This window comes from Zalophus californianus, chromosome 6, assembly GCF_009762305.2.
Source record: "Zalophus californianus isolate mZalCal1 chromosome 6, mZalCal1.pri.v2, whole genome shotgun sequence".
Taxonomy (NCBI): Eukaryota; Metazoa; Chordata; class Mammalia; order Carnivora; family Otariidae; genus Zalophus; species Zalophus californianus.
The window spans coordinates 27,903,197-27,922,441 of NC_045600.1; the positions used below are offsets into that span (position 1 = coordinate 27,903,197).

A 19,245-nucleotide genomic window follows, 5' to 3' on the forward strand; every position below is an offset into this window, starting at 1 on the left:
CCTTTGGTAATGTTTGATCTTTTTACTCTCCATGGGATTTCCTTTTCCAGAATGTCATAGAGCTGGAATCATACATTATGTTGTCATTTCAGATAGGCTTCTTTTACTTAGTAATATACATTTAAGCCTTCCCTGTGTCTTTTCATGACTTGATAGCTCATTTCTTTTTTGTGATTATTATTCCATTTTCCGGGTATGTCAGTTTATTTATCCATTCACGTACCGAAGCACATCTTGGTTGCTTCCAGGTTTTGGCAATTATGAATTAAGCTGTTATAAACAACTATGTGCAGGTTTTTGTGTGGATATAATTTTCAGCTCCTTTGCGTAAATACCAAAGAAGGGGATTGTGGATCATATGGTAAGAGTCTGCTTAGTTTTTTTTTTTTTTTAAGATTTTATTTATTTATTCGACAGAGAGAGACACAGAGAGAGAGGGGACACAAGCAGGGACAGATGACGAGGGAGAACTGGACTCCCCGCTGAGCAAGGAGCCCAATGTGGGACTCGATACCAGGACACTGGGATCATGACCTGAGAGTCTGCTTAGTTTTGTAAGAGATTGCCAAATTGTCTTTGAAAGTGGCTGTACCATTTTGCATTCCCACTAATAATGGTTGAAAATTACTGTTTGTCTACATACTTGCCAGAATTTGGTGTGGTCAGTGTTCTGGATTTTGGACATTCTAATAGGTGTGTAGTGGTTTCTCATTGTTCTCATTTGTCATGCTCTAATGACAAATGATGTTGAACATCTTTTTTTTTTAAGATTTTATTTATTTATTTGAGAGAGAGAGAGCAGATGAGAGGGGGGAAGGTTAGAGGGAGAAGCAGACTCCTTGCCGAGCAGGGAGCCCAATGTGGGACTGGATCCAGGGACTCCAGGATCATGACCTGAGCCGGAGGCAGTCGCTTAACCAACTGAACCACCCAGGCACCCTGAACATCTTTCACATGCTTATTTACCATCTGTATATCTTCTTTGTTGAGATATCTGTTCAAGTTTTTTGCCCAATTTTTAAAGATTATTTATTTATTTGAGAGAGAGAGAGAATGAGCAGGGAGAGGGGCAGAGGGAGAGGGAGAAGGCAGGCTCACAGGGAGCCTGATGAGGGGCTCAATCCTAGGACTCCAGGATCATGACCTGAACCAAAGCCTGATGCTCAACCGACTGAGCCAGCCAGGCACCCCTCTTTTGCCCATTTTTCAGTCAAGTTGTTAGTTTTCTTAAGTTTTAAGAGTTCTTTGTATATTTATAATACTCCTTTAACAGATGTGTCTTTGGCAAATATTTTCTCCCATTCTGTGGCTTGTCTTCTCATTCTCTTGAGAGTGTCTTATGCAGAGCAGAAAATTTTAATTTTAAGGAAGGTCAACTCAATAATACTTGCACAGATCATGCCTTTGGTCTTGTATTTTAAAAAATCATTATGATATCCAAGTTCATCTAGATGTTTTTCTGTGTTATTTTCTAGTAGTTTCATAGTTTTGCATTTTACATTTAGGTCTATGACCCATTTGAAGATAATTTTTGGGGGGAACAATGTAAGACCTGTGTCTAGATTAATCTTTTTGCATGAGGATATCCAGTTATTCATTTGTTGAAAAGACTATATTTTCTCCATCACATTGCCTTTGCTCTTTTGTCAAAGATAAGTTGACTACATTTATGCAGCTATCTATTCTACTTAATTGTCTACTTGCCTATTCTTTTGCCAAACCACACTGTCTTGATTAATGTAGCTTCACTGCAAGTCTTGAAGTAGGGTAGTATCAGTCTTCCAACTCTGTTCTCATCTAATACTGTGTTGACTGTTCTGGGTCTTTTGCCTCTCCATATAAACTTTAGATCAGTTTGTCAATGTCCACAAAGTAACTTTCTGGGATTTTTATTGTGTTGAATCTATAGATCAAGTTGGGAAGAATTGACATCTTGACAATATTGAGTCTTCCTATCCTTGAACATGAAATATCTCTCCATTTTTTAGTTGTTTAATTTCATTCATCAGTTTTGTAATTTTCCTCATAGATCTTGTACATATTTTATTAGATTTGTACCTAAGTATTTCATTGTTTTGGATGCCAATGTAAATGGTATTGTGGGGTTTTTAATTAAAAAAAAATTTTTTTAAGTAATCTCTACGCCCAACGTGGGGTTTGAACTCACGTTGGGTGAGTTCAACTGTGGTGGTTGGGTGAGTTCAACAGTGACTCACTGACTGAGTCACTCAGGCACCCCGGTATTGTGTTTTTAATTTCAATTTCCACTTGTTCATTGCTGGTATATAAGAAAGTGATTGAGGGGCACCTGGGTGGCTTAGTTGGTTAAGCAACTGCCTTCGGCTCAGGTCATGATCCCAGGGTCCTGGGATCGAGCATCGCATCAGGCTCCTTGCTCAACAGGGAGCCTGCTTCTCCCTCTCCCTCTCCCTGATATTCCGCCTCCTTGTGCTCTCTCTCTCTGTCAAATAAATAAATAAAAAATCTTAAAAAAAAGAAAGTGATTAAATTTTGCATATTAACCTTGTGTACTGCAACCTTGCTGTCATTGCATATTAGTTCTAGTTTTTTTGTCAGTTCTTTTGTATTATCTACATCGATGATCATGTTATCTGTGAACAAAGACAGTTTGTTTTTTCCTTCCCAGTCTGTATACTTTTTATTTCCTTTTCTTGTCTTATTGCATTAAGTTGGATTTCCAGAATGATGTTAAAAAAGGAGTAGTTAGAGGGGACATACTTGCCTTGTTCCTGATCCTAGTAAGAAAGCTTCTAGTTTCTCACCATTGAGTATGATGTTAGCTGTAGGGTTTTTGTAGATATTCTTCATCAATTTGAGTAAGTTCCCCTTTATTCCTACTTTTCTGAGAATTTTTATCACGAATTGGGGGTTGGATTTTGTCAGATGCTTCTTTCTGCATCTATTGATTATGCGATTTTCCTTTTCTCGCCTGTTGGACTCCATTAATAGATTTTTGAATGTTGAACCAGCCTTGCTTAGCTAGGATATATCCCATTTGGTTGTGTTGTATAATTCTTTTTATTTTTTTTTTTAAGTTTTATTCATTTAAGTAATCTCTACACCCAATGTGGGGCTTGAACTCATGACCCTGAGATCAAGAGGCTCACATTCTTCCAACTGAGCCACCCAGGTGCCCATAATTCTTTTTAAATATCAACTGCTTTATTATTGTTTCATTTAGAGTTTTAGGAGAATTTAATTTACATTGAAACAAATATTTATGTCTATCTATTATCTATTTATCTATCTACAATTATACACAGATTATGTAGTGACTGTGGATTTTTTCTCTTTTAACTTTATAGAAAGTTCTTTATAAGAAGAGATAGGATGGGCACAAGTGGGCTCAGTTGGTTAAGTGTCTGCCTTGTGCTCGGGTCATGATCCTGGCGTCCTGGGATCAAGTCCTGCATCAGGCTCCCTGCTCTGAGGGGAGTCTGCTTTTCCCTCTCCCTCTGCCCCTCCCCCCTGCTCATTCATGCTCTCTCTCTCTCTCACTGTCTGTCAAATAAATAAAATCTTTAAAAAAATAAGAAGTGATAGATTTAGGATTGAACTTCAGTTTTGTTTAGTTTTATACAAATATAGGTATTAACTGAAGTATTAACTTCAACTTCTCAAAACCATTTAAGAGTATCAGAAAATATGAAAATATTAATATATCAAAATCATTAGTATTATTTTAATAGCTATTAAATATTCATTAGATCATTAAACTTTATTCAGAAAGTTTCAGCATTTCAATTTTTGTAGATATACATAATTTTGTTTTTTCTAAATCTTCATTAAGAATGTAACTGGGAGGACGCCAGGATGGCTCAGTTGGTTAAGCGACTGCCTTCGGCTCAGGTCATGATCCTGGAGTCCCTGGATCGAGCCCCGCATCAGGCTCCCTACTCAGTGGGGGGTCTGCTTCTGCCTCTGACCCTCTTCCCTCTCGTGCTCTCTGTCTCTCATTCTCTCTCTCTCAAATAAATAAATAAAACCTTTAAAAAAAAAAGAATGAAACTGGAATGCCTGAGTGGCTCAGTTGGTTAGGCGTCTGCCTTTGGCTCAGGTCGTGGTCCCAGGGTGCTGGGATCGAGTCCCGCATAGGCTCCTTGCTCAGCGGGGAGACTGCTTCTCCCTCTGCTACTCCCCCTGCTTGTGTTCCCTCTCTCTCTGAAAAATAAATAAATAAAATCTTAAAAAAAACATAAGAATGAAACTTAGAAGGCTCTACTGGTTTAAATTATAACACATCTTAAGTATAAATCAGTTGTTCTGTTCTTTGAGTGATCTGCCACAATAAATGTAATACTACTGTCATGGAGAGCTGGCACTTAGTGGAGTGACTAGGAATTTATCTTTTGAGTGAAGGATTATGTTGAAATGCAAAATGTTGATTTAAAATAGTTTAATTTTATGTGTTTCTTTGATCTAAATAGATTGCATTATAAAATTGATTGAGGTTATACCTTCTTTATTTTATTTTGATTTTATTTTTTTAAAGATTTTATTTATTTGACACAGAGAGACACAGCGAGAGGGGGAACACAAGCAGGGGGAGTGGGAGAGGGAGAAGCAGGCTTCCCGAGGAGCAGAGAGCCCAATGTGGGGCTTGGTCCTGGGATCATGACCTGAGCCAAAGGCAGATGCTTAATGACTGAGCCACCCAGGAGCCCCAAATCTTTTTCTTTTTTTTAAAGATTTTTAATTTATTTGTCAGAAAGAGAGAGTGCATGAGAGAAAGCAAGCACAAGCAGGGGGAATGGCAGAGGGAGAAGCAGGCTCCCTGCTGAGTAGGGAGCCCGATGTGGGGCTCCATCCCAGGACCCTGAGATCATGACCTGAGCCGAAGGCTGACGCTTAACAACTGAGCCACACAGATGCCCCCCCCTTTTTTCCCCTTCTTAACTTTTGTACAGACATAGTAATAAATTCATTCATCCCTTTAATTCTTCCCAACAATACACTCATCCTCAGCAGTATCTTTTCTTTCTTTTTTTTAAATGTTGTTGTTTGTTTATTATTTTTAAAGATTTTATTTATTTATTTGACAGAGAGGGAACACAAGCAGGGGGAGTGGGAGAGGGAGAAGCAGGCTTCCCGCTGAGCAGGGAGCCCGATGTGGGGCTCAATCCCAGGACTCTGGGATCCTGACCTGAGGCGAAGGCAGATGCTTAACGACTGAGCCACCCAGGCGCCCCGTATCTTTTCTTTTAATTAAAAAAGTACGAGTATCTCAGACATATTAAAATTATAGAGTTTGAACATTTTAAGTTTCACTTTTACCTGATAAGAGTGTTACTTATTAGTCATAACCTAAAGTGCCAGTGAGTTTTTGGGTTGCCTTTTGGTGGGGGGGAGGGTTGCTTTTTAAAGCAAAAAAGAGTTCAAAAGAAAGGGAAAACTGGGGCACCTGGGTGGCTCAGTCGGTTAAGTGTCTGCCTTTGGCTCAGGTCATGATCTCAGGGTCCTGGGATCAAGCCCCACATTGGGCTCCCTGCTCAGCGGAGAGTCTGCTTCTCCCTCTGTGCTCTCCCTCTCTTTCTCTCTCTCTGAAATAAATAAGTAAAATCTTTTAAAAATAAATAAATAAATAAATAAAAATTAAAAAAAAGAAAGGGAAAGCCTAGGAAAGACATAACCGAATTATCCCATTAAAATCATGAAATTCTGTTTGTATATTTGCATACCCAAACCATAAAATACACGAATGTATTCGTTCAAAACAGGTATCACTATTTGAGATGATATCCTATAATTTGTAACTATGATTATATCTTTCATATGTTATTGAAACAAGAGTCCTAATGGAATAAGCTTCCCCTTGGTGCCATCTCTCCCATTTCTCAATTCATGTGAGGCTTACACATCAAGGGAAAATATTCATTCAGGTTTTTTCATGTCAGGATAGTTTTGAAGCAGAAATAAATTTCTATGAGCCTAAGCTTTTTCCACATAGAAGCTGACCTAGAGAAGGGTCTTTTGGTCTGGAGCACTGTTTATTACCCAAAGAACTTCTGAGAGTATAATATTTTCTCATCTGTGTTGCCACAGAGAATCACATTCCAGCTCAGGAACAAAAGTTAATTGGTAGAGATTTTCCTTTCTAACCGATCATATACATATAACTTCTTGTCACTTTGTGGACTTGCCAGGGGATGGCATGGAATTTTAACATACAAGAATGAGACCACATTTTAGCTCATGTGGTATTTCTCCACTTTGAGATCTAATTCATTGTCATTTGCTTTGGAGAAAAATAAGCATACTTCAAATCAAAATTACATGTATCTTTGCAATCTGGCTATCTTACAACTACTCAGTCCAGGTCACCCTGAAGGACACTGCCTTTGCTTGTATGAAGCTGTAACTCCATTCATACTTTATACATACTTCAGTTAGATTTCAATGTAATTAATAATTCAATTTCCAGGAAAGAATCTTACTCCTCAATCAGATATTCCAGAAGGATTTATACCATAATAGAGAAAAAGAGCAGTCTCTCGCCTTGTTCTGACTGTTTGAGCCTATACTATTTCATACTCAATTGATTGGCTGATTCTCTTTCATAAATCTGAATAGAATCCATCATTAATGCCTGCATTCCATTTGTTTCACCTTAAATGGGTTCTGTCAGTCTTCATAACAAAAAGATAGCTGTCTCCTTTCTTTCTTTCTTTCTTTCTTTCTTTCTTTCTTTCTTTCTTTCTTTCTTTCTTTCTTTCTTTCTTTCTTTCTTTCTTTCTTTCTTTCTTTCTTTCTCTCTCTTTCTCTCTCTCTTTCTTTGTCTTTCTTTCCTTCCTTCCTTCCTTCCTTCCTTCTTTCTCTCTCTCTCTCTCTCTCTCTCTCTCTCTCTCTTTCTAAGGATGGAACTAGGGGCGCCTGGGTGGCTCAGTTGTTAAGAATCTGCCTTCATCTCAGGTCATGATCCTGGGGTCCTGGGATTGAGCCCTGCATCGGGCTCCCTGCTCAGTGGGAGGCCTGCTTCTTCCTGTCCCACTCCACCTGCTTGTGTTCCCTCTCTCGCTGTATCTCTCTGTCAAATAAACAAATAAAATCTTAAAAAAAATAAATAAAGGATGGAACTAGCTTGGACTAGATCAAGCAAGACCATTAGGCAGGCTGAGAGCCCAGGCAGGTGGGAATCAGCCATTATACATTGTAACTGTTGTTTTATTTTTTAATTTAAAATTTTATTTATTTATTTGACAAAGACAGACACAGCAAGAGAGGGAACACAAGAAGGAGCAGAGGGAGAAGGAGAAGCAGGCTCCCCGCAAAGCAGGGAGCCCAGCGCGGGGCTCGATTCCAGGACTCTGGGATCATGACCTGAGCGGAAGACAGACACTTAACCGACTGAGCCACCCAGGCGCCCCTATTTTTCTTATTTTAAAAGGTTTTTATTTTAATTGCAGTTAGTTAACATACAGTGTTATAGTAGTTTCAGGTGTACAATATAGTGATCCTACAATTCCATGCATCACCCAGTGCTCCTCATGACAAGTGCATTCCTTAATCCCCATCACCTCTTTACCCCATCCCCCCACCCACAACTCCTCTGGTAACCATCAGTTTGTTCTCCATAGTTAAGAGTCTGTTTTTCTATATCTCTCTTTTTTCCCTCTGCTCATTTGTTTCTTAAATTTCACATATGAGTGAAATTATACGGTATTTGTCTTTCTCTGACTTATTTCGCTTAGCATTATACTCTCTAGCTCCATCCATGTTGTTGCAAATGGCAAGATTTCATTCTTTTTTATGGCAAATAATATTCCACTGTATATATATACATCACATCTTCTTTATCCATTCATCAATAGATGGACACTTGGGCGTTTTCCATTTCTTAGCTATTGTAAATAATGTGGCTAGAAACATAGGAGTACACATATCCCTTTGAATTAGTGTTCTCTTATTCTTTGGGTAAATACCCAGTAGTGTGGTTGCTAGATGGTATGGTAGTTCTATTTTTAATTTCTGAGGAACCTCCATACTGTTTTCCAGGGTGGCTGCACCAGTTTACATTCCCACCCATCCTTCAAGAGGGTTCCTCTTTCTCTGCATCCTTGTCAACACCTGTTGTCCCTTGTGTTGTTGATTTTAGCCATTCTGACAGCTGTGAGGTGATATCTCACTGTAGTTTTGATTTGCATTTCCCTGATGGTAAGTGATGATGAACATCTTTTCATGTGTCTGTTGGCCATCTGTATGTCTTTGGAGAAATGCCTGTTCATGTTTTCTGCCCATTTTTTAAAAAAGATTTTATTTATTTATTTGACAGAGAGAGACACAGTGAGAGAGGGAACACAAGCAGGGGGGAGTGGGAGAGAGAGAAGCAGGCTTCCCGCTGAGCAGGCAGCCTGATGTGGGGCTTGATCCCAGGACCCTGGGATCATGAACTGAGCCGAAGGCAGACACTTAACGACTGAGCCACCCGGGTGCCCCTCCTGCCCATTTTTAAATTAGATTATTTGTTTTTTGGGTGTTGAGTTGTGTAAATTCTTTCTATATTTTGGATCCTAACCTTTTATCAGATATGTCATTTGCAAATATCTCCTCCCATTCTGTAGTTTGCCTTTTAGTTTTGTTGATTGTTTCCTTCACTGTGCAGAAGCTTTTTATTTTGATGTAGTCTCAATAGTTTATTTTTGCTTTTGTTTCCCTTGCCTCAAGAGACATATCTAGAAAGAGGTTGCTATGGCCAATGTCAAAGAGGTTACTGCCTGTGATCTCTTCTAGGATTTTTATAGTTTCAGGTCTCACATTTAGGTCTTTAATCCATTTTGAATTTATTTTTGTATATGGTGTAAGAATGTGGTCTAGTTTCATTCTTTTGCATGTTGCTGTCCAGTTTTCTCAACACCATTTGTTGAAGAGACTATCTTTTTCCCATTGGATATTCTTTTCTGCTTTGTTGAAGATTAATTGACTACATAGCTGTGGGTTCATTTCTGAGTTTTCTATTCCATTCCATTGATCTATGTGTCTATTTTTGTGCCAATATCATACTGTTCTGATTCTACAGTTTTAATATAACTTGAAGTCCAGAATTGTAATGCCTCTAGCTTATCTTTTTCTTTTTTTAAAAAAAAAGCTCTTAAAAAAAGATTTTATTTATTTTTATTTATTTGACACAGAGACAGAGATAGTGAGAGAGAGAGAGAGAGCATAAGCAGGGGGAGCGGCGGGCAGGCCGAGGGAGAGGGAGAAGCAGGCTCTCTGCTGAGCAAGGAGCCCAATGTGGGGCTTGATCCCAGGACCCTGGGATCATGGCCTGAGCCGAAGGCAGCCGCTTAACCGACTGAACCACCCAGGCGCCCCTGCTTTGCTTTTTCAAGATTGCTTTGGCTATTCAGGGTCTTTTATGGTTCCATTCATATTTTAGGATTGTTTACTCTAGCTCTGTGAAAAAATGCTGTTGGTATTTTGATAGAGATTGCTTTATTCTTTAAATTTTTATTGTTATGTTAATCACCATACATTACATCATTAGTTTTTGATGTCGTGTTCCATGATTCATTGTTTGTGCATAACACCCAGTGCTCTACGCAGAACGTGCCCTCTTGAATACCCATCACCAGGCTAACCCATCCCCCCAAACCCCTCCCCTCTGGAACCCTCAGTTTGTTTTTCAGAGTCCATCGTCTCTCATTGTTCGTCTCCCCCTCCGATTTACCCCCCTTCATTCTTCCCCTCCTGCTATCTTCTTCTTCTTTTTTTCTTAACATATATTGCATTATTTCTTTCAGAGATACAGATCTGTGATTCAACAGTCTTGCACAATTCATAGTGCTCACCATAGCACATACCCTCCCCAATGTCTATCACCCAGCCACCCCATCCCTCCCACCCCCCACCACTCCAGCAACCCTCAGTTTGTTTCCTGAGATTAAGAATTCCTCATATCAGTGAGGTCATATGATACATGTCTTTCTCTGATTGACTTATTTCACTCAGCATAACACCCTCCAGTTCCATCCAGGTCGTTGCAAATGGCAAGATCTCATTCCTTTTGATGGCTGCATAATATTCCATTGTGTATATATACCACATCTTCTTTATCCATTCATCTGTCGATGGACATCATGGCTCTTTCCACAGTTTGGCTATTGTGGACATTGCTGCTATAAACATTGGGGTGCACGTACCCCTTCGGATCCCTACATTTGTATCTTTGTGGTAAATACCCAGTAGTGCAATTGCTGGATCGTATGGTAGTGATAGAGATTGCTTTAAATGTGTAGATTGCTTTGGGTAGGTAGACATTTTAACAATATTTGTTTTTCCAACCCATGAGCATGCAATGTCTTTCCATTTCTTTGTGTTGTCTTCAATTTCTTTCATCAGTGTTTAATAGTTTCCAGAGTACAGGTCTTTCACCTCTTTGGTTAGGTTTATTCCAAGGTATCTGATTAATTTTGGTGCAGTTGCAAATGGGATTATTAATTTCTCTGCTGCTTCATTGTTGGTGTATATAAATGCAACAGTTTTCTGTACATTGATTTTGTATCCTGTGACTTTACTGAATTTATCAGTTCTAGCAGTTTTTTCATTCAGGCTTTAGAGTTTTCTGTATATAGTGTCATGACATCTGCAAATAGTGATTTTTACTTCTTCCTTACTGATTTGGATGCCTTTTATTTCTTTTTTGTTTCCTGATTGCTGTGGCTAGGACTTTCAGTACTGTGTTGAAGAAAGGGGTAAGAGTGGACATCCTTGTCTTGTTCCTGACCTTAGGGAAAAAACTCTCAGTTTTCCTCAGTGAGGATGATGTTAGCTATGGGTTATTCATATATGGCCTTTATTATGTTGGGGTGTATTCCCTATAACCCTACTTTGTTGAAGTTTTTTTTTTTTATCATGAATGGATGTTGTACTTTGTCAAATGCTTCTTCTGTGTCTATTGAAATGATCATATAGTTCTTATCCTTTCTCTTATTGATGTGATGTATCACACTGCTTGACACTGTGAATATTGAACCACCCTTGTGACCCAGGAATAAATCCTACTTGATCATGGTGAATGATTTTTTTAATGTATTGTTGAATCAGTTTACTAGTATCTTATTGAGGATTTTTGCATCTATGTCAATCAGGAATATCAGCCTGTATTTCTTATTTTTAGTGGTGATCTTTATCCAGTTTTGGTATCAGGATAATGCTGGCTCATAGAATGAATTCAGAAGTTTTCCTTCCTGTTCTATTTTCTGGAATAGTTTGAGAAGAATAGGTATTATTCTTCTTTAAATGTTTGGTAAATTCACCTGTGAAGCCGTCTGGTCCTGGACTTTTGTTTTTTGAGAGTTTTGTGATTACTGATTCAATTTCTTTCCTGGTTATCAGTCTGTTCAAATTTTCTATTTCTTCCTGCTTCGGTATTAAAAGGTTATATGTTTCTCGGTATTTATCCATTTCTTCTAAGTTGTCCAATTTGTTGGCATATAGTTTTTCATATTATTCTCTTATGATTGTTTGTATTTCTGTGGTGTTGGTTGTTATTTCACCTCTCTCATTTGTAATTTTATTTATTTGGGTCCTTTCTCTTTTTTTCTTGATAATTCTGGCTTGAGGTTTATCAATTTTATTGATTTTCTTCAAAGAACCAGCTCCTGGTTTCATTAATCTGTTCTATTGTTTTGTTTTGTTTTAGTTTCTATACCATTTATTTCTACTCTAATCTTTATTATTTCCTTCCTTCTGTTGGTTTCAGGTTTTTTTTTTTTTTGTAGTTGTATTTGTTTTTATTCTTGTAACACAAACAGGGAGAGAGGAGGCAAGGGGGCAGGGCCCAGCAATGTCCCAGGAACAGCTTCTGTGGCATACGTTCATACGTATTTGTTCTCAAAAGGCAATCCTGAGGTCCGTGTTTCAGGAAACTCCCAAGGCTGTCAATCTCAGTGCAAACAGCTTAAAATAAAAACCTCCGGTCTGTTCACCACACGAGGATCCAACTCAAAATGCAAAACAAGCCTGTTTGGAAAGTGCCCGCCCTTAAAACAAGAGCGAGGGCTTTAAAGACACATTAAACACAGACTCTTCCAGGAATCAAGTCAGCTTGGAGACTTCAGAAAACCAAAAACACTGAATAACATATCCAACTGTAGAACTGCTGGCTTAAAAAAAGGGGGGGGTACTTTATGTAAAAAGGATCACAAAATGACAGGTGGGGAGGGGGGCTCTTCCCCAACACCTGCCTCTTTTTGTTCTGAACACACTTGTGACCAGGAGAGTAGAAACACAGCCTCAGGGAGTGGGACCAGATGCTCAGTGGCGGCTCAGTCTCTCGGGGACGGACGGAGGGTCGGCTCACTGTTTGCCCGCCTGTCGGCCCGGCTTCTCTTCCGGCTGACCTCTGCCCGTGCCTGGGATCCCATCTCGGCCCCGGCCACCAAACACACCTCGCCCAGCACCCCCCATGCCTCGGCCCGTCTGCTGCTTCTGCTGCTGCAGGCCGCCACGGCCACGGCACTTAGCCACCACCTCCTCCTTGACCATGTCGATGATCTCATCGGGGATACGCAGGTACTTGATGGTGCTGCCACGGATGTAGCACTCGGGCATCCGCCAAAACTTGTCCCCATCCCTGGATGTGCAGATCACCTCTCGAAGGTTAATGTTCATCCAGTTAGCACAGCTCACCAGGTGCCCATTGTATGTCTACCCATTTTTGAGTTCCACCAACATGGGATGATTCTGAGCCGTCTTCAGCAGCGACAGGGTAAGCATGCTGTCGGCGGGGAGCAGGCTCGCCAACCACTGCCGCCGCCGCCGCCGCTCACGCGCCCGCCGGTAGCCGCCCTGGTTTCAGGTTTTGTTTGTTGTTCTTTTTCTAGCTCCTTTAGGTGTAAGGTTAGGTTCTTTGAGATTTTTCTTGCTTCTTGAGGTAGGCCTGCATTGCTATAAACTTCCCTCTTAGAACTGCTTTTGCTGCAGCCCAAAGGTTTTGCACCTTTGTGTTCATTTTCATTTGTTTCCATGTAATTTTTTATTTCTTCTTTTATTTCCTGGTTGACCTATTCATTGTTTAGTAGCATGTTATTCAACCTCCATGTATTTGTGGTCTTTCCAGATATTTTCTTGAGGTTCACTTCTAGTTTCAAAGCATTGTGGTCAGAAAAGATGCATGGTATGACTTTGATCTTCTTGGATATGTAGAGGCTTGTTTTGTGAGCTAATATGTGATCTATTCTAGAGAATGTTCCATGTGTACTTGAAAAGAAATGTATTCTGTTTTAGGATGAAATGTTCTTAATATATCTGTGAAATTCATGTGTTCCAGTGTATCATTCAAAGCCATTGTTTCTTTGCTGATTTTCTGTTTAAATTACCTGTCCATTGATGTAGGTGGGGTGTTAAAGTCCCCTATGATTATTGTATTATTATCGATTAGTTCCTTTATGTTTGTTATTAACTGTTTTATATATTTGAGTGGTCCCATGTTGGGTCATAAATATTTATAATTGTGATATAACAATTCTTATTGGATTGTCCCCTTTATTATTATATAGAGTCCTTCTTTGTTCCTTGTTACTATCTTTGTTTTAAAGTCTATTTTGTCTGATGTAAGTATTGCTACTCTGGCTTTCTTTTAACATCAATTTGCATGATGGATGTTTCTCCATCTCCTCTCTTTCAATCTGTAGGTGTCTTTAGGTCTAAAATGAGTCTCTTAAAGACATGTATCATCTGACCTCACTGATATGAGGAATTCTTAATCTCAGGAAACAAACTGAGGGTTGCTGGAGTGGTGGGGGCTGAGAGGGATGGGGTGGCTGGGTGATGGACATTGGGGAGGGTATGTGCTATGGTGAGCTCTGTGAATTGTGTAAGACTGTTGAATCACAGACCTGTACCTCTGAAAGAAATAATACATTATATGTTAAAAAAAAAAAGAAGATATCAGGAGGGGAAGAATGAGGGGGTTAATCGGAGGGGGAGATGAACCATGGGAGACTATGGACTCTGAAAAACAAATTGAGGGTTCTAGAGGGGAGGGGGTGGGGGAATGGGTTAGCCTGGTGATGGGTATTAAAGAGGGCATGTTCTGCATGGAGCACTGGGTGTTATACGCAAACAATGAATCATGGAACACGACATCAAAAACTAATGATGTAATGTATGGTGATTAACATAACATAATTAAAAATAAATAAATAAATAAATAAATAAAATGAGTCTCTTATAGGCCAAGATGGGTCTTGGGTTTTTATCTATTCCATCACCCTATGTCTTTTGATTGGAGTGTTTAGTCCATTTATATTCAAAATAACTATTTTTTTCAATGTAATTATTGATAAATATGTATTGTCATGTTATTATTTGTTTTGGGGTTGTTTCTGAAGATTTTCTTTGAGCTTTGCTTTTTTTTCTTTTCTGTGCCTCCTGGATCTGGATGTTTGTTTCCTTCCCCAGATTAGGGAGGTTTTCAGCTATTATTTCTTCAAATAAATTTTCTGCCCCCTTTTCTCTCTCTTCTTCTGAGACTCCTATAATACGAATGTTATTATGTTTGATGGAGTCACTGAGTTCCCTAAGTCTATTCTTTTGCATAATTCTTTTTTCTCTCTGCCTGATTACTTTCCATTACTGTCTCCTTAGGTCACTAATTCGTTCCTTTGCTTCTTCCACTGCTGTTCATTCCCTCAATCATGTTTCTCGTTTTGCTTATTGAGACCTCTATCTCTGCTATGGTATTCCTTATCTCTATGTTAAGGGTCTCACTCATGTCTTCCACTCTTTTCTCAAGTACAGTGAGTATCCTTATAGTCATTGCTTTAAATTCTCTATCAGTCATGTTACTTATATCCATTTCATGTAGATCTCTGGCTGTGCCCTTGTCTTATTCTTTCATTTGGGATAAATTTCCCTGTCTCTTCATTTTGCTGCCTCTCTGTGTCTGTTTCTCTCTGTTAAGAAAGTCATCCATGTCTTTTGTTCTCGAAAGTAGTGATTTTATGAAGACGAGGTCCTGGAGTGCCCTGCAGCATAGTGTCCCCTGTTGAGCAGAACCTCGCACTTAAGGAGAGTAGGGAGGGGGCCTATAAGAGACTCGTATGTGTGTTGCTTTCTCTCTGCTGTTGTGTCTGAGTCACTTTTCCTTTCACTGTAGTCATCTGCACTGACTCTCGGCCTGTTGGGAGCTGTTAGTGGGACTCAGGCAGGCCAGTTCTGAGGGGACGTGCTCAAATTTGTTCTGGGCCACTAGTCCTATGGAAGATTCCCCTGAAGGGCTGCAAAATGCTGCAGTGGCTAGGGGCCAGGCATAGGGTGGCTAGGAGCGAGAAACTGGGCTCCAAGTTGGGCAGTGGCTGGGCCCAGCTGGGTGCAGCGTGCAAAGTTGGCTGGGGGTGTGTGGTGGCAGCTGTGCACAGCTGGGCACAGCACGCAGTAGTGGCTGGGCACCCTGCACTGGCTGCAGCCAGCTCAGCTCACCCTGCGGCTGGGCAGGACGGGTGTGCGGTTTTAACAAAATTTGTCCAGGGCCAAGGAGGTAGGCTTGGAGTGGGCGAGTACATGGTGCACTGCTAGCAAGTTAGGTAGCAAGTTCTGTGCAGCCCTGCCTCCTGCAGATGGCCCTGTGTTTATGCTAGGGGGTGGGGGAGAAAATGGCACCTGCCAGCTTCCTTGTTTTCCAGGTCCCCCAACATGTTGCGAAATCAGTATGAATATATCTGTCCCCCATTTGCTCTCTGGCATTGTATAATCTGCTGTTTTTATGTTGCCTCTCTGTGCATGCTGCGCTTTAGGGGCAGCAACCCAGCTATCACTTGCCCTGTTGGGTGGAAGTGCTGAGTCAGCTGACTTTTAAAACTCCAGGCTCCAAGTCCCATTCATTATACAAACTCAAGGAATTCAGCCCCTCTGTTTTTCAAAGCCAAATCTTATGGGGAATGGTGCAGGGGCCCATTTCTCTGCCCCCTCTCTACACGCAACTCCCTCCCTACTGCAAGCAGCCTCGCTCTGCATTTCTGGCCCTCCTAACCTTTTAGATGCAGCTTCTTCTCTATATTTGGTTGTGGAGTTTGTTCTGCCAGTCTTTTGATGGCTCTCTGGTTTGGTGATTTGGATGTGGCTGCTACCTAGTTGTAAACGTGGGATGGAGTGATCTCAGGGTCCTCCTCGTCTGCCATCTTCCCCTCACCAATAACTGTCATTTCTAAAACTAAGACTTGGGCTAGTTCTCACAGACAGAAATCTCACTTTACAGAAATTTAAAAATAAGTTTTATTGAGGATTGTAGAGTTTGGCACTGAGACAGACTACTTCATAAAACTACGTCAAGTTATAAGGTACCATTGATTGTCAAAGATACTGATTAAGCAAACAAGATACGCATTGTGTATGATTTAAGAAAACAATTGGCGTGTGTGTGTGTGTGTAAGTGTGTAAGTAAGCTCCATGTCCAATGTGGAGCCCAACACGGGACTTGAACTCACAAAGACCTGAACTGAGGTCAAGAGTTGGATGCTTTGGGACATTTGGGTGGCTCGGTCAGTTAAGCATCTGCTTTCAGCTCAGGTCATGATCCCAGCGTCCTGGGATCAAGTCCTGCATAGGGGGGGTCCTTGCTCAGCGGGGAGCCTGTTTTTCCCTCTGCCTGCTCTGTTTGCTGATCCCCCTGCTTGTGCGTGCTCTGACAGATAAATAAATAGAGTCTTAAAAAAAAAAGAGTTGGACACTTAGCTGACTGAGCCACCCAGATGCCCCCCAAATTCTTATCTTTTTAAAAGCAAAATGTAGGGTGCCTGGATGGCTCAGTCAGTTAAGCATCAGACTCTTGGTTTCGGTTCAGGTCATGATCTCATGGTCATAGGATCAAGCACCACGAGGGGCTCCACACTCAGCAGGGAGCCTGTTTGAAGATTCTCTCCCTCTGCCCTTCCCCCCACTCCTGCTCACATGCAAGCATGTGTACTCTCTCTCTAAAATAAATAAATCTTTAAAAAAATAAAAAGGGGGGACGCCTTGGTGGCTCAGTCGTTAAGTGTCTGCCTTCGGCTCAGGTCATGATCCCAGGGTCCTGGGATGGAGCCCCACGTCGGGCTCCCTGTGCAGCGGGGAGTCTGCTTCTCCCTCTCCCACTCCCCGCCTCTCGTGCTCTCTCTCTCTGAAATAAAATAAAATAAAATCTTTAAAAAAATAATAAAAAAATGAAAAGGGGTTCCTGGGTGGCTCAGTAAGGTAAGCATCTGACTTCTGCTCAGGTCATGGTCTCAGGGTCCAGGGATCGGGACCTGTATCAGGCTCCCTGCTTGGCAGGGAGTCTGCTTATCTCTCTCGCTCTTCCTCTGCCTCTCCCTCAACTCGTGCTCTCTTTCTCTCTTAAGTCAAATCTTTAATAAAAAAAATTAAAAAAATAAAATAAAAGCAAAATGTTAGTCAAGTAGTGACCAGTAGCTTCCTACACAGAGATGCTAGGAAATAAATTAACTTTGCAACTTGTTTTTCCTTCAGACTATAAACTTGCTGAACTAGAATCTTCTTTTAAACTCTACAGAACCGATTCATTATCCCTAAAGGAGAAACTTATATTTCCAGCCTTACTCTTTCTTGAGTTAAAAGGGAAGTCTTCTACATCCCAAGGAAATGGTCTGAGATCTACATAGAAATGAATTTACAAAGATAATCATCACAGTACTAATCATTACAGCTAACTTGTTTTTAAAACCTAGATGTCCGTAAATAGAAAACTACTTAATTATAGATTATGAAATACTGTCAACATTCAGGTTTGGTATCATGCTCAATGTGTGATGTTAGGTCAGAGAAAAGCAGGGTAAGAATCTATACACATGGCTAAAGTATGAATACACGTGTGTGTGTGTGTGTGTGTGTGTGTGTGTGTGTGTGTGTGTGTGTGTATACTGGAAGGAAATGAAGTACACCAAAATTTTAATTGTGCTTTCTTTTTAATTTTTATTTATTTCTTTTTAAAGATTTTATTTATTTATTTGACAGAGAGAGAGCACAAGCAGGGAGAGTGGCAGGCAGAGGGCGAAGCAGGCTCCCTGCAGAGCAAGGGAAGCCTGATGTGGAACTCAATTCCAGGACCCTGGGATCATGACCTGAGCCGAAGGCAATCACTTAACCAACTGAGCACCCAGGTGCCCTGTGCTTTCTTTTTTAAATACTTAGATAAACCTTCTATTTTTTTTTAAAGATTCTATTTATTTATTTGACAGAGAGAAACACAGCGAGACCGGGAACACAAGCAGGGGGAGTGGGAGAGGGAGAAGAAGCAGGCTTCCCGCTGAGCAGGGAGCCCGATGCGGGGCTCGATCCCAGGACCCCGGGATCATGACCTGAGCCGAAGGCAGACACTTAATGACTGAGCCACCCAGGCGCGCCATAAACCTATTTTAAAATAGTTTTCAATTTACAGAAAAGTTGCAAAATAACAGAGTTTCTGTATACCCAGCCCCCACTTTCCCCTTTTGTTAGTATCTTACATTACTGTGGCACATTTGTCACATAATACTGATATATTAGTATTAACTAAACTCCATACTCTGTCCATATTTCCTTAGTTTTTCCCCAATGTCCTTTTTCTGTTCAAGTATCCCATCTAGGATACCATGTTACATTTAGTCATGTCTCCTTAGGCTCTCCTTGGCCGTGACGGGTTTTTAGACTTTTTGTTTTTCATGACCTTGACAGTTATGAGTATTGTGGTTAGGTATTTTGCAGAATGTCCCTTAATTTGGGCTTGCTTGAAGCTTTTCTCATGATGAGACTAGGGTTATGGGTTCTTGGGAGGAAGACTGCAGGGTGAAGTGCCACTTTCAACACATTGGTCATACCAAGGTTACATGATATCAACACAATTTATCCCTGATGTTTACCTGGCTAAGGTAGTGTTTGTTACACTTCTTCATTATAGAGTTACTCCCTGTCCCCCTTTCCATGCTGTACACTTTGGTAGTGAGTAACTAAGTATAGCTGCCTGCCTTTTGACTTCTAAGTTTTCATTATTTTCTAAATTTCTATAATAAACATATATTTCCTGGGAAAAAAAAGCCATAACCAATTTTAAATCCTACCTATACTTCAAGTCTCATCTGAAATGCCACCACTTCTCTTAAGTCCTCCCCACCTCTCCACTAAGTTAGATGTGGTTTGTCCCATCCTTATGTATTTTTATTCTGTTCTATCTCTACACTAAAATGTTATTTTCCCCACTTGTTTATACATCCATCTTATTTCAGAAGGGATTAAAGGAGGGGCTCCTCTCCTCCC

General features: G+C 40.5%; 1 pseudogene; it reads right to left on the reverse strand.

Annotated features, from left to right (window-relative positions):
* Window positions 1-12,315: 12,315 nt before the first annotated feature.
* LOC113908529 lies at window positions 12,316-12,735 on the reverse strand (annotated as a pseudogene).
* Window positions 12,736-19,245: the final 6,510 nt, after the last annotated feature.